The sequence below is a fragment of the Bison bison genome, unplaced genomic scaffold (assembly GCF_000754665.1).
Source record: "Bison bison bison isolate TAMUID 2011002044 unplaced genomic scaffold, Bison_UMD1.0 scf7180017864458, whole genome shotgun sequence".
Lineage (NCBI taxonomy): Eukaryota > Metazoa > Chordata > Mammalia > Artiodactyla > Bovidae > Bison > Bison bison.
Genome location: NW_011495020.1, coordinates 6,129,577 through 6,142,492, shown reverse-complemented (window position 1 = coordinate 6,142,492; position 12,916 = coordinate 6,129,577). Strand labels below are relative to the sequence as shown.

The 12,916-nt window shown below is 39.9% G+C and overlaps 1 pseudogene; it reads left to right on the top strand.

Annotated features, from left to right (window-relative positions):
- The window catches only part of LOC105002876, a 56,782-nt pseudogene extending 44,736 nt beyond the window's left edge, over positions 1 to 12,046 (top strand).
- The last annotated feature ends 870 nt before the right edge of the window (positions 12,047 to 12,916 follow it).

Below are 12,916 nucleotides of genomic sequence, written 5' to 3'. Positions count from 1 at the left end.
CATTAAAGCATAAAAGCACTACTCATCAATTAAAACAAAGATAGGGAAAACTAGCTGTGTCAAATGTCTTTGTATTACCTTATTTTACCTCAAGAGTATGTGAAGTTATAAGAAAAGAGAGGCTCAGTGAAGCAAAGCAGTTTTACCAATGTATTCTAGCTAGTAAGTTACTACGCAAAATTTAAATCTAGAATTGAAAGTTTCTAGAGTCCCTGCTACTTCCATAAGCTGCTGCCTCCATATGCGGCCCTGGGCTCTGCGAGAATGAAAGAAGTAAAAGGCCAATAATGCTTTGAAGAGGAAAGTCAGAGGCTTTTCTGTTACTGAATAATAAGGTAACCCCTGAGGGATGAATGGATAAAGCATTCTGCATACAGGGGCTAATGAGAGAAAGTTAATATGTCAGCTTTTGCTGGCTCCAAAGTCCCCATCGACTGAACATCAGGATCCTACTTCCTCTTCACTTGAGATTCTCCCCGTTTTAGAATCTCTAGGAAACCCCGGAGTGTTTTGGGAACAGCAGACTAAAGCTACCCTTCAGTAACACTGCTGTTCTTTCTCGGATCCCTGTTGCTTATTCACGTCCCTCGGGGTTTTACCTGCAGCACTGCCATCTCTCAGACATCTCCCCGAAGTTAATGGTCGCCTGACACTGCTTCTCTCCTCGTCTCTCTCTACTCTAGTTACCCATAAACCCAAACGCCCGAGTTCTGGACCTATATATCCAAATGCCTGAGTTCTGGGCCTATATATCCAAATGCCTGAGTTCTGGGCCTATATATCCAAATGCCTGAGTTCTGGGCCTATATACTCAAATGCCTGAGTTCTGGGCCTATATACCCAAATGCCCGAGTTCTGGGCCTATATACCCAAATGCCCGAGTTCTGGGTCCGTATATCCAAATGCCTTTCAGACATCTCAACAGAATATTCCCAAGATATCTCAAACACAACACATGCAAAACAAGTTGCCTTCTTCTCCAAAAGTCTTTTCCTCTTGTCAGTTGAATTTTTATGAATAAAGGACGCCAGGACCCACAGTGATAGTGATTCAAGTCAGAAAACTGGCATCATCCTACTTGTTTTCTTCAACCAGACACCAAGTCCCTCATTTTTACCTTCCTGACAACAGTTCATATTTCCTCTCCATTCTCCGAAGGGTGAGGGGGTAAACCAAACACTCTTGGGCTACACCCACTTTTCTATTCACACCTTTGCAAGCCTCATCTTCTTTATTTCCTTCCTTGTTTCCTACCAGGATCACCCTTCTTAAATGCATATGGTATCAAGTTACCACATCCCTACAATGCAAAGACCTAAGTTTGATGCTAAAGTCCCTTCATGATTTGCTGCCTACTTATTCGACCAGATCTGGCCCATTTACATGTTCTTAAATCTATGACTCCAAAACAGCATGGGAAGACTATACCGGGGCTCAGGAGGTAGATTGTGAATAGTAGAGTTCTACTTACTAAGAATAAGAAAGTTAGATTATGCATACTTGATATGTCGAAGAAGAAACAAAGGGTGGCTTGCTATTTGAAATAAGCAACACTGTGGAGGACAAAAAATACTGAACTTGAGCCACTCCCTTTCTATGTTTCTAGAGGTTGTTTTTGGAGTATAGTTGATTTACGATGTTGTGTTAGTTTTAGTTGTATAGCAAAATGAACCAGTTATACATATACATATATTCACTCTTTTTAAAGATTCTTTTCCCATATACAGCTACTCTTTTAATCAAAGCTGTTCTTCTGGTGTTCCATCCTCCAACTAATTAAAGAGCAATCAAAGCAAATAGGTTTGGAATTAAAATAACTTCATTGAGAATGTATAGCCTGAGTATAATTTGAGTAAGAAAGATGACTGAATGAATGCCAGTGGAGGTTGAAAACAAGACTGATGGTTTAAGAAAGAACCATTGGAGACTTAGAAAAAGATGAAAATTATTAACACTGAAAGATAAAAACAGCCTATTGCAGAGTCTGGGAGAAATTTTTCCTAACTGTAAGGCAAATGGAAGTGTACTGAGAAAACACAATGAGAGCCTGGTCATGCTTTCCCTCATGAAACAGAGCAGCCCTAGCAACCTGAGAAGAGTCCTAAGACACACAGAGTTCTTTCTCTTGCTTAAAGACACGCAGTCTGTCTAAGCAGAACTTCACATGTGGGTTGCTGTCTTTTGAGATAGAGAACTCTTTCTTACCTTGCTCTATTCCCAAGTTTCTGGCCCTACTTGTAGACTATTAACTTCCTTAAGACAAGATGGTGTGTGCGTGTGTGTGTGTGTGTATGTGTGTGGTAAATGCTTCCATATGAGGCTGGTTCATCATACGTAGAATAGCGAATAGAGTGGTAAAGATGTAAGTGAAAAACAAAATGGTCCATGCTGAGAAAGAATTCTGGTTCTTTTAAAAAGAAGAAGAAGAGGGGAGAAAGGAAAACATTTTTATAGCACTTACTATTCTAGGCATTAATCCAAGTGCTTTTTATATATTACTCGATGTTTAAAACAATCCTGTATTCGTATAAACTGTGCTGTGGTAAAATGAAACAGATAATCCCCAAATCTTCATAGTTAGCATAACCTACGTTTATTTGTTGTTTATGCAAAGTTGGTTTTGAGTAAATAGGGATTGTCCTCCACTTGGTAGCTCAAAGATTCCTACTCCTTCTATCTTGTGATACTACGTAAGGGCGCCCTGGTAGAGGAAGAGGGGATGCAAAGGCAAACCAGCTCCTACCTGCCCCAGCCTGGCAGTGACTCATGACACTTCCACTCCCAGGCCATTGGCCAGAATTGGTCCCATGGCCTCAATCACAGCAAAGACACCTGGGAAATGTCAAGGAGCTCCTGGATATCCTAGTGAGCACTAGCTGTCTTGTTCACAACACTTGTGAGAAAGGTAATAGCATAATCCCTGTGATTTTTACAGATGATGAGAAATTGGAACAAAGAAAAAATAATTTACCCAAATCCACATTGTTAGTAAGTGATAGACTTGCGATTTTAACCAGACAATCTGATTTCCAGAATTTGTGCTTTTAAAGATTATATTATGTAGTTGATCCTTGAACAACATGGCTTTGAATTGCATGGGTCCATTTATATATGCAGATTTTTTTTTCCAGTAAATATGTGCCTCAGTATTACATGATTCATGGTTACTGAGGGCTGACTGTAAAGGGACATGTGGATTTTCGACTGCACAGGGTTGGACACCCCAACCCTTGCATTGTTTAAGGGACAACTATATTGCCTTTCAAAAGTAATAGAGGTGCCAGTGATTTTATTAATGATTTGTAACAGAGAAAACTGGGGATGGAGACAGAAAATTCTCTCTTGGAACCCCAGAGCCAGGTTACACTAGCCCCAGCTGGATACAGAGGATTAGGAAATGAATGTGCAATCACTGTTCTGTAAACCTGAGAAGGACCCAACCAGAAGGTTAGTGATCAACAAGGACAACTGAGAGAAATCTCTGTATCCCACTTAGTGACACACACCTAGTCTAGATACATCTCTCTCTAACTGAGCAGCATGGAAAATATCAACTCAAGACTTACAGGAAAAGTATTGAAAATCCAAGATAAAGGGAATAGGAGATTGACAATACGGGAGTCTATTCTCTAGAGCAAGGTGGCAAAACGTTTTTGTAAAGATCCAGATGGTGAAGTTTTTTAGGTGTTATAGATCATACTGTTTCTGTCACAATTACATAACTTGACAGAAGGGCACAAAGCAGGCGTGGTGTTCGTCACTCAGTTATGCCTGATTCTTTGAGACCCCGTGGGCCCCACCAGGCTCCTCTGTCCATGGAATTCTCCAGGCAAGAATACTGAAGTGGGTTGCCATGCCCTCCTCCAGGGGATCTTCCAGGCCCGTGGATGGACCCAGGTCTCCTGCATTGCAGGCAGATTCTTTACCATCTGAGCCACCAGGGAAGCCCAAATCTTCCATAGGCAATACATAAATACAAAGCAATCAATAGAGAAATACAAAGCAGCATAGGCAGCACATAAATAAAGAGGTATGGCTGTGTCCTGATAAAACTCTGTTTACCAAAACAGATGACTAGATTGGTCCATGGACTATAGTTTGCCGACCCAACACTTGCTCTAAAAATGAGGAAATTACCAAATAGAACAGATCATTACACATCTGAAAAATAATTGGGTAGGAATCCAAAATCTATAAATCCAAACGGTGATGGAATCGTTTATCAACAAACAAGTGACAAATATTTTTAACAAGCTATTGTTAAAAGAGATTCAGTTTATATAATTCTGATAAAAGTCCGAATAGGTATAATTTAACTCAAAATTAATTTGTGGTAGAAAGTTATATAGTGTCCGACAGTAGACAGTAGCCCACCAGTCTCCTCTGTCCATGGAATTCTCCAGGCAAGAATACTGGAGTAGGTAGGCATTCCCTTCTCCAGGGGATCTTCCCAACCCAGGGATCAAACCCAGGTCTCCTGTATTACAGGTGGATTCTTTACCGTCTGAGCCACCAGGGAAGCCCATGTGTACTGTACATGTATATAATATATATATGCCTGTTATGTTTAGTGAAGTAAGTCAGACAGAGGATGACAAATATTGTTTGATATTGCTTATATATGGAATTTAAAAAGTCAAATAGATTAGAATAGTGACTGCCAGGGGTGACGGTTAGGTTAAATGGGGAAATTTTGGTTAAAGGATATAAACTTTTTTTATACAATGAAAAAGTTCTGGGGATGTAATGTACAGCATGACTACAATTAACAACCCTATGTTACATACTTGAAGTTGCTAAGACAGTAGAGCTTAGATATAGTCACCACAAAAAATGATAGTTTTGTGAGATAGATGTGCTAATAATTTCACTGTGACATTCGTTTCACAATATATGTGTATCAAATCATCACGTTGTATACCTTAAACTAATAGTATTATGTGTCAGTTATCTCCCAATTAAGTTGGAAAAATATATACATTCATACATATGAGCCAATTTTATAAACATTTATTTAAAACTGCATAAGATAATGAGATGGCTGGATGGCATCACTGACTCGATGGACGTGAGTCTGGGTGAACTCCGGGAGTTGGTGATGGACAGGGAGGCCTGGCAATGCTGCGATTCATGGGGTCGCAAAGAGTCGGACACGACTGAGCGACTGATCTGATCTGATCTGAAGATAAAAACAGGATAAATACATAAAATGTCAATAGTGAGTTAAGATGTAAGAATATAGGAGGCTGCGTCTTTTTTTTGTATTATTTGGGGTTTTCTACATAAATATTTCATAATCAGAAAATTTTTTTTAAAAGTACAAAAGAAAACTCAGGGGCTTTTGAATCAGAACTGACATGGATTCTCTACTACTCACTAGCTGGTGATCTTGGACATATCATATCTTTGATCCCCAATATTCTTATTTGCAAAAAGTGAATATGATCACATTTACTTCACATGATTTCTTGAAGAATTAAATGAGTGTGTGTGTGTGTGTGTGTACACAGAGAAAGAGAGAGAAAGGAGGGAAGCTGACTATTGTGGCAGAGAGATTTCTGTGAATAGTGGGTAATGAACACTTTTCCTAGTCAGGGTTCAGTGGAATGTAAAACAGTTTCTGTCAGGAGTTGAGACAGAACTGGAATGCAGAAAGAAAGGACTATGCTTTCTTTTCTGAACTTGGAGCTGAAAGAACAAGCTTCTCTTAGAGGGAAGCCGGCAAAGAGGTCCCAGGGATTAGGAAGAGGGCCAAAGTGGGCTGGACACAACAGGAAGCTCGGACAGCAAGCATGTCCCTGCCCGATGCATGGGTGCAGCTTGACGGGAAGGTGGTGGCTCCATTCCTGACCTTACCCCTGAGAATCTGCTCCTTAAAAACTCCACAAGCTGCAGAACTCTAGGACAAAGCCCAGGATTTCAGTAGAATCACTTTGGGAGGAGATGGAGAAGACTGGGAGAAGGAAACAAGGAAGATCAAAGAGAAGCTGGGAAGAAGGGATTTGTCTCTCACAGCAGTGTCCTTGGAGCAGAGGACCCTCCACACGGCTCAGGAATCTCCCGTAGATGACTGAGTCCCATACAAGACACCGCAGAGGCATCAACAGCAGTTAGGCAAACAGTTCCTCAAATATGCCTGCACCTCCAAGGGCCACACGAGTTGTATCTTCATATCAGGAGCACTTTCCAAATGCTCCATCTCTCGTCTCCTTTGAACATTCCTGCCCTACCCTACATCCCACTAAGCACACAGGGGCAGGTCCACGCACGTGCACACACGTCTGTCTTTTGGCTGACTCCCTATTTACACCTCTATTTCTCAGCATTGGCATCCTTATCCCTGATGTCCAGGAGGGTTAGCTGTGGCTTCTAGAACCCTATGCTGAAACCAGCATGGCGCTCACTGATCTACAGTGGCATTGCCTTGCTTTTCTCACCCACTGGACTGTGGTACACAAACTGAGGACAGAGATGGGCATGGCCATGCTTCCCTAGGCTCCCACCTGGCACACTAATGTAGCTGGACTCCTCTTCCAGTCACTTCAGCACAGCTCCTTCACCACCATGCCCAACATAACTCCCCTAGGTGCTTTAAGACCTAATGCCCAGCATGCAAAGTGGTCTCAGAAATCCTAGACTGGGAAGCAAAGAGGAGCTGCAGGCAGTAGACATAATGAGGAATGATGGGCCCAGGCTATGGTAACAGAGAGCCTGCAAAACTGCTGTATAATTTCAATCTACCCCACTTTCCGCAGTCCTCCCCATTATTCCACATTTCCTGCAATGTTATTACCCAAAGCCTGGGCAGAGATGAGTGTATAAAATCTGTTTACCAACTTGGACGCTTTTGCTCTTCATACCATCTTGAGTGTAAATCTGTAGCTTCCCTCTTCTTGGCAATAAGTTGGCAACCCATTCTTGTCAAAACTATGGAGATCATGCCCTTATTAGTAAGGAAATCAGAACAACTTCTGTTTATTGAGTGCTTACTCTAAGTCATGTCCTATGCTAAATTTTACATACATTATTTCACTTATTCCTCACAAAAAATATTTGAGATGAACATTATTGTCCCAATTTTGTGGATAAAGAAATTCTAATGGAGTTTGAGTAACATGCCCAAGGTTACACATTTACAAAGTATTCCAGTCAGAATGTGAAACAAGCCTTTCTGGCCTGTCCAAAGTGTACTGCCAAGAATTACAGATATAAGGGACTCACTAGAGATCACTCAACAAAAGTTCAGTTAGAAAAGACCCCAATATCAAATTAAATGCCAAACTCTGATGGTAAGTGACTTATCTAAAAGACCAAGGGTCAGTTTGAACTACTGATAAGTAGGCAGCATTTAAGAGACTTCGATTACAGAGGTAGCAATCACAGACCTCAAAAGTATGTTGGAAGATGACCCCAATTAACACCACTGGGCATACTCGGTTTAGATGTAATATCATGTAACTGGTACAACATCCTTAAAGTTCCAGGTTCTGTTTTCCAGGGTCATTGATGACAGTTTTGTTTTCAGAATAAACAGGTAGAGTGGGATAAAGATTCCCAGTGGATAGTTAGTCTTTAGCAGTGTCTATGACCCACATTTTAAGCCCTAGAAATAAACACGGAACACTTGCCAAAAGGCCTGTCCATCATGTCATTTTAGACAAAGATAAACCCAATTAAGTGTAACCAACAATGTGAAGAAAGTTGTTGAGTATAGGAGAATTCCTCATCCTAAAAAAAAAAAAAGCAGCAAGACAAATTTACTTTTCTAGGGGGGTTAAGAATACCTGAAGGTAATGGGATTAACTCTGACATCTGTGCTTAGATTTGAACTCTTGGTGGAAGAAAAGCTTATAGCTTAATTTTGCAAGACCCAGCAAGGAAGCTTTGTTGGCCAGTAGGGAAATGGAATCTAAAAAAATTGGATTAGCGCTCCTGATATAAGGACTTATGTGATCAAGAGGAACATGCAATTATAAGCAGTTGTACTAGACAAGTCTTTTCCTGTGTGATGCTTCAATTTTAGAAAAGACCACAAGCTGGATAACCAAACCATGACTTATCTATCCCATCCAGCAAGTGAGCCGGTCCTGTACTGAGACAGCTTTGCACCTGGTAACTAGAAAGACTAAATCCTTCTTAAAGACAACCGTTTTGAGTTCTAATGTTCTTCTTTTTAGAAAAAGGAAAAAGTCAGCTCCTGGAAAAAGAAGGACTGCTCCTTCACTTGAAGTTCCTACCTCTACCTCACTACCCATTTTGGTTAGGAACCATCTTCCATTTTCCATCCCAAACTACACATGAGCCAGTCTCCAGGATGACACCCTTCCCAATGGTCTCATAACCCCAGTCATATAACTCATGATCCAGTCATTTCTGAGCCTTCTTATATGAGAATGTGAAATGTAAACTCTGTCTTATTTTTGTAGGTCAGTGTCTAGCATAGTGTCATATACGTGGCAAGTTCTCAAGAAAAGTTTCTTTAAATCAACTTTTCCCCAATAAAAATTTTTTTAAAAAAGAAAGAATTTCTTGAATGAATCCACAAATGAGTAAAAAAAAGTAAGTAAATGGTTAACCCTCAGGTCCTCTGAAGGCCTGTTCTGGGGAGATGTGCCTGGGTGATCTTTCAGAACATTTTCACTCATTCTGTGTCCTTCAGATGAATTGCTTAATGTTGTTGAGGTTCAATCTTCTTACTTATAAAATGAAAGCAAGTCTACTAATTTCATTATGTTATTGTGAAGCTCAAAATAAGTAATTCATGCTGGGTGCCTATCCATAACCCAGACACTGTCCCTCCTTACTTTACTTTCAGTGTATCTTCTACTGAAAGAAGTTATCTAGTGTTGCACTGGGGCAGCAGTCATGCTGTAATGGGGTAAAATGGTAACTTGGCCCTAGTAGCTCAAGTGTTTGAGTCTGATGTGTTCAGAGGATTTTTATCTGGTGGTGGGGGTAGGGGAATGATGAGGACTATATCAGTTTCTCGATATAGCTTTCCTTACAACAGAAACCTTGTACAATTAGAGTACCTGGGGCTTCCCTGGTGGCTCAGAGGGTAAAGCGTTTGCCTGCAATGTGGGAGACCTGGGTTTGATCCCTGGGTCGGGAAGAGTGCCTAGAGAAGGAAATGGCAACCCATTCCAGTATCCTTGCCTGGAGAATCCCAGGGATGGAGGAGCCTGGTAGACTACAGTCCACAGGTCACAAAGAGTAGGACATGACTGAGCAACTTCACTAAGAATAGTGCTCAAATTTCTACTTCCCAAAACATTAAAGAATAAATATCACAAGGAATCTCCTTGGCTCACAACATCTAAAATGCATGGATAAAAGATGTAAAAATGGTTATCTGAGCTGCCAGGAAAATGATGGAAATCATCAGAGGTTAAAAATGCAAGAAAGCACAAATCTTTAGAGGTAACCAACCATCCTGAAGCACTGGGTCCCTGTGATCATTAACTTATCACTGGTGGCCTAGAGTCTTTATTTTAATTGACATCAAGCAGGGTTGGGAATACAATGCCTAGAAATTGAACCAGATGAAGACAGAAAAAGATCCATCTTAAGTAGTTTAGGACACAGAAGTTGACATTTTTTTTTCTCCAAGGTATTTAATTTTATTTTTTTAATTTTATTTTATTTTTAAACTTTACAATATTGTATTAGTTTTGCCAAATATCGAAATGAATCTGCCACAGGTATACCCGTGTTCCCCATCCTGAACCCTCCTCCCTCCTCCCTCCCCATACCATCCCTCTGTGTCGTCCCAGTGCACCAGCCCCAAGCATCCAGTATCATGCATCGAACCTGGACTGGCGACTCGTTTCATACATGATATTATACATGTTTCAATGCCATTCTCCCAAATCATCCCACCCTCTCCCTCTCCAGCAGAGTCCATAAGACTGTTCTATACATCAGTGTCTCTTCTGCTGTCTCATACACAGGGTTATTGTTACCATCTTTCTAAATTCCATATGTATGCGTTAGTATACTGTATTGGTGTTTTTCTTTCTGGCTTACTTCACTCTGTATAATAGGCTCCAGTTTCATCCACCTCATTAGAACTGATTCAAATGTATTCTTTTTAATGGCTGAGTAATACTCCATTGTGTATATGTACCACAGCTTTCTTATCCATTCATCTGCTGATGGACATTTAGGTTGCTTCCATGTCCTGGCTATTATAAACAGTGCTGTGATGAACATTGGGGTACACATGTCTCTTTCCCTTCTGGTTTCCTCAGTGTGTATGCCCAGCAGTGGGATTGCTGGATCATAAGGCAGTTCTATTTCCAGGTTTTTAAGGAATCTCCACACTGTTCTCCATAGTGGCTGTACTAGGTTGCATTCCCACCAACAGTGTAAGAGGGTTCCTTTTTCTCCACACCCTCTCCAGCATTTATTGCTTGTAGACTTTTGGATTGCAGCCATTCTGACTGGTGTGAAATGGTACCTCATAGTGGTTTTGATTTGCATTTCTCTGATAATGAGTGATGTTGAGCATCTTTTCATGTGTTTGTTAGCCATCTGTATGTCTTCTTTGGAGAAATGTCTATTTAGTTCTTTGGCCCATTTTTTGATTGGGTCATTTATTTTTCTGGAGTTGAGGTGCAAGAGTTGCTTGTATATTTTTGAGATTAGAAGTTGACATTTTTAATGCAAATGTAAACCAAAGGAAGAAAACCTAACCACAAAGAAAACAATAAAGAAATGTTCTTATCTCAAGCTCACCACTGGATAAGAGTCTATCTTGAAAATTGCTGTTCACAGTGGTCTTCATGATGGTTTAGACCAGAAACTAGAATTGTGATCCCACAATATTCAGCTTTGGAATTTAACTTAAAGTGATTCAAGATTCATAACAAGTTCCTGGATAAATATTCTTAAATCAAGACCTCAAATAGTTTCCTCAAGTAATTACAAACTAACTGAAATATAAAAATTATAAAAACACAAGAGGAATAAATTTTTTAAGTAAAAAAAAACTGCAAGAGGAAAAAAGTCATTGGAATGAGAATAAGTAACAAGAACAAGATCAATAACAAATGACAAGATTATAGCTACAAGACTAGATGATATTGGAATTCTAAATTAATAAATATAAAATAAGTAGACTGATTCTCTTAATAAAGAAATGAGGATATTTGAAGTATAACAAGATATCAGAAATTACAGAATTTGACCAAGTGGATCTTACAAAAGAATCAAATAAAACTCCTGGGTGAAAAGAAACACACATAGTAAATGAAACTAGAAAAACTAAGCAGATGTACACCATTAGATACAATGGAAAAGAGTATTAATGAACTGGAAGAGAGAACTGAAGAGCTACTCAGTATTCAGCAGAGAGGAAAAGAGATTGAAAAAATAAAACAGAAGTTAAAAGACATTGAGAAGAGATGGTAGCAGTGGATGTCTAAGTCATGCTGATGCCCATGGTGTGGTAGTGGTGGTGGGGTTTCATTGAGAGGGTCCTGATCAGATGGGCCAGTGGGTTGTCATTATAACTCAGAGACAACAGATTGAGAAATACACAAACCACTGTACAAGTTGCTCTGAATGTTCCTGAAACATAAGTAACATGTTTGGAAAATGAACTCAGAGTGGTCTCTGGAAACTCTGGATTGTCATATGCACCATTCGTCTCTGGATTAATGTTGGAATTTGATATGAAAATAAGAATAATGGAACAGCTCATTCTCTGGAACATTCAAACTTCAAGGTCACCAAAAAGAAAATGAAAAAAAGGCTGCTCATTTCAAAGCCTATACCTCCAGAAAGCAGATGATATATTATGCCAAAGAATTCTCTAAAGATTTGTCAAGATCCGTAGAAATTCTTGCTGATGTAACACAAAACAGTACATTGGGGAAGCAGAAACTGAATATGAGCACAGAGTAATCCTTGGAGAGATGCATTAAGTGATATGCAATTTACAAAGAGTTGTTTTTTATTATCTTCATGCCACAGCATATCAAAATTCTGCACTTGGATGGATATTTGGGGACCAACTGAAAATATCAAATCTGTAAATTATTAAGACCTTGTGTATACAAACACTGGAGAAGGTAATGGCACCCCACTCCAGTACTCTTGCCTGGAAAATCCCATGGACAGAGGAGCCTGGTAGGCTGCAGTCCATGGGGTCGCTAAGAGTCAGACACGACTGAGTATACAAATGCACATTATAAGGGTACAAGAATAGTTCTCACTATGACTGGAGGAATCTCCTATGATGGAAAGCTTAAGTTAGCAAAGTTTCATTTTGGTGACTTTTTGTGTCCACACAAAGGAAAAAGAACAGCTCTGCCTCCCTGTTAATTCATAGGAAATGAGATTTGTTTGATGGACGACAAGTTGCCTTTGATACACCTTGCAAGAGATGTTGAAGTTGTTGGTTACAAACATCAAAGGTACAATCTCTCTTACAGTTGCAAATACTCATGGGCAACTCGGATTGTCATTTCAGAGGGTTGAATTTATCTAGTATGCCAGCCCATCTCATCTGTCATGACAACCTCTGCCATAGCTTCTAGTCTTTCCACGCTTCTCACACAGATACAGGGTCGTGGGGAATCTGTATGAATTGTCAATCTGACGTTGTTGCAGACATGCTACACGTCATTCAAACGAATAGATGTGACTCTGTATAAGTCTCACTGAAAGTAAAGTTGCACAAAAATTCTTCTAAAACATATTCTTTGTAGCTCTATGGTTCAACTCCACGAAGATACCGGTAGGCAAATATTATATTATAAAAGAATTCCCAGTATCCCTGAGCTTGGAAGCAGGAACTGATGCTGTAGATATTGAGACAATTCAAAAGTGTGTACCAAATATAATTTTATAGGGGTTCAGTTACTGCTGCTATTGGTTCTGTTGAGTAAGATTTTAACTGGATTAGTAGTAC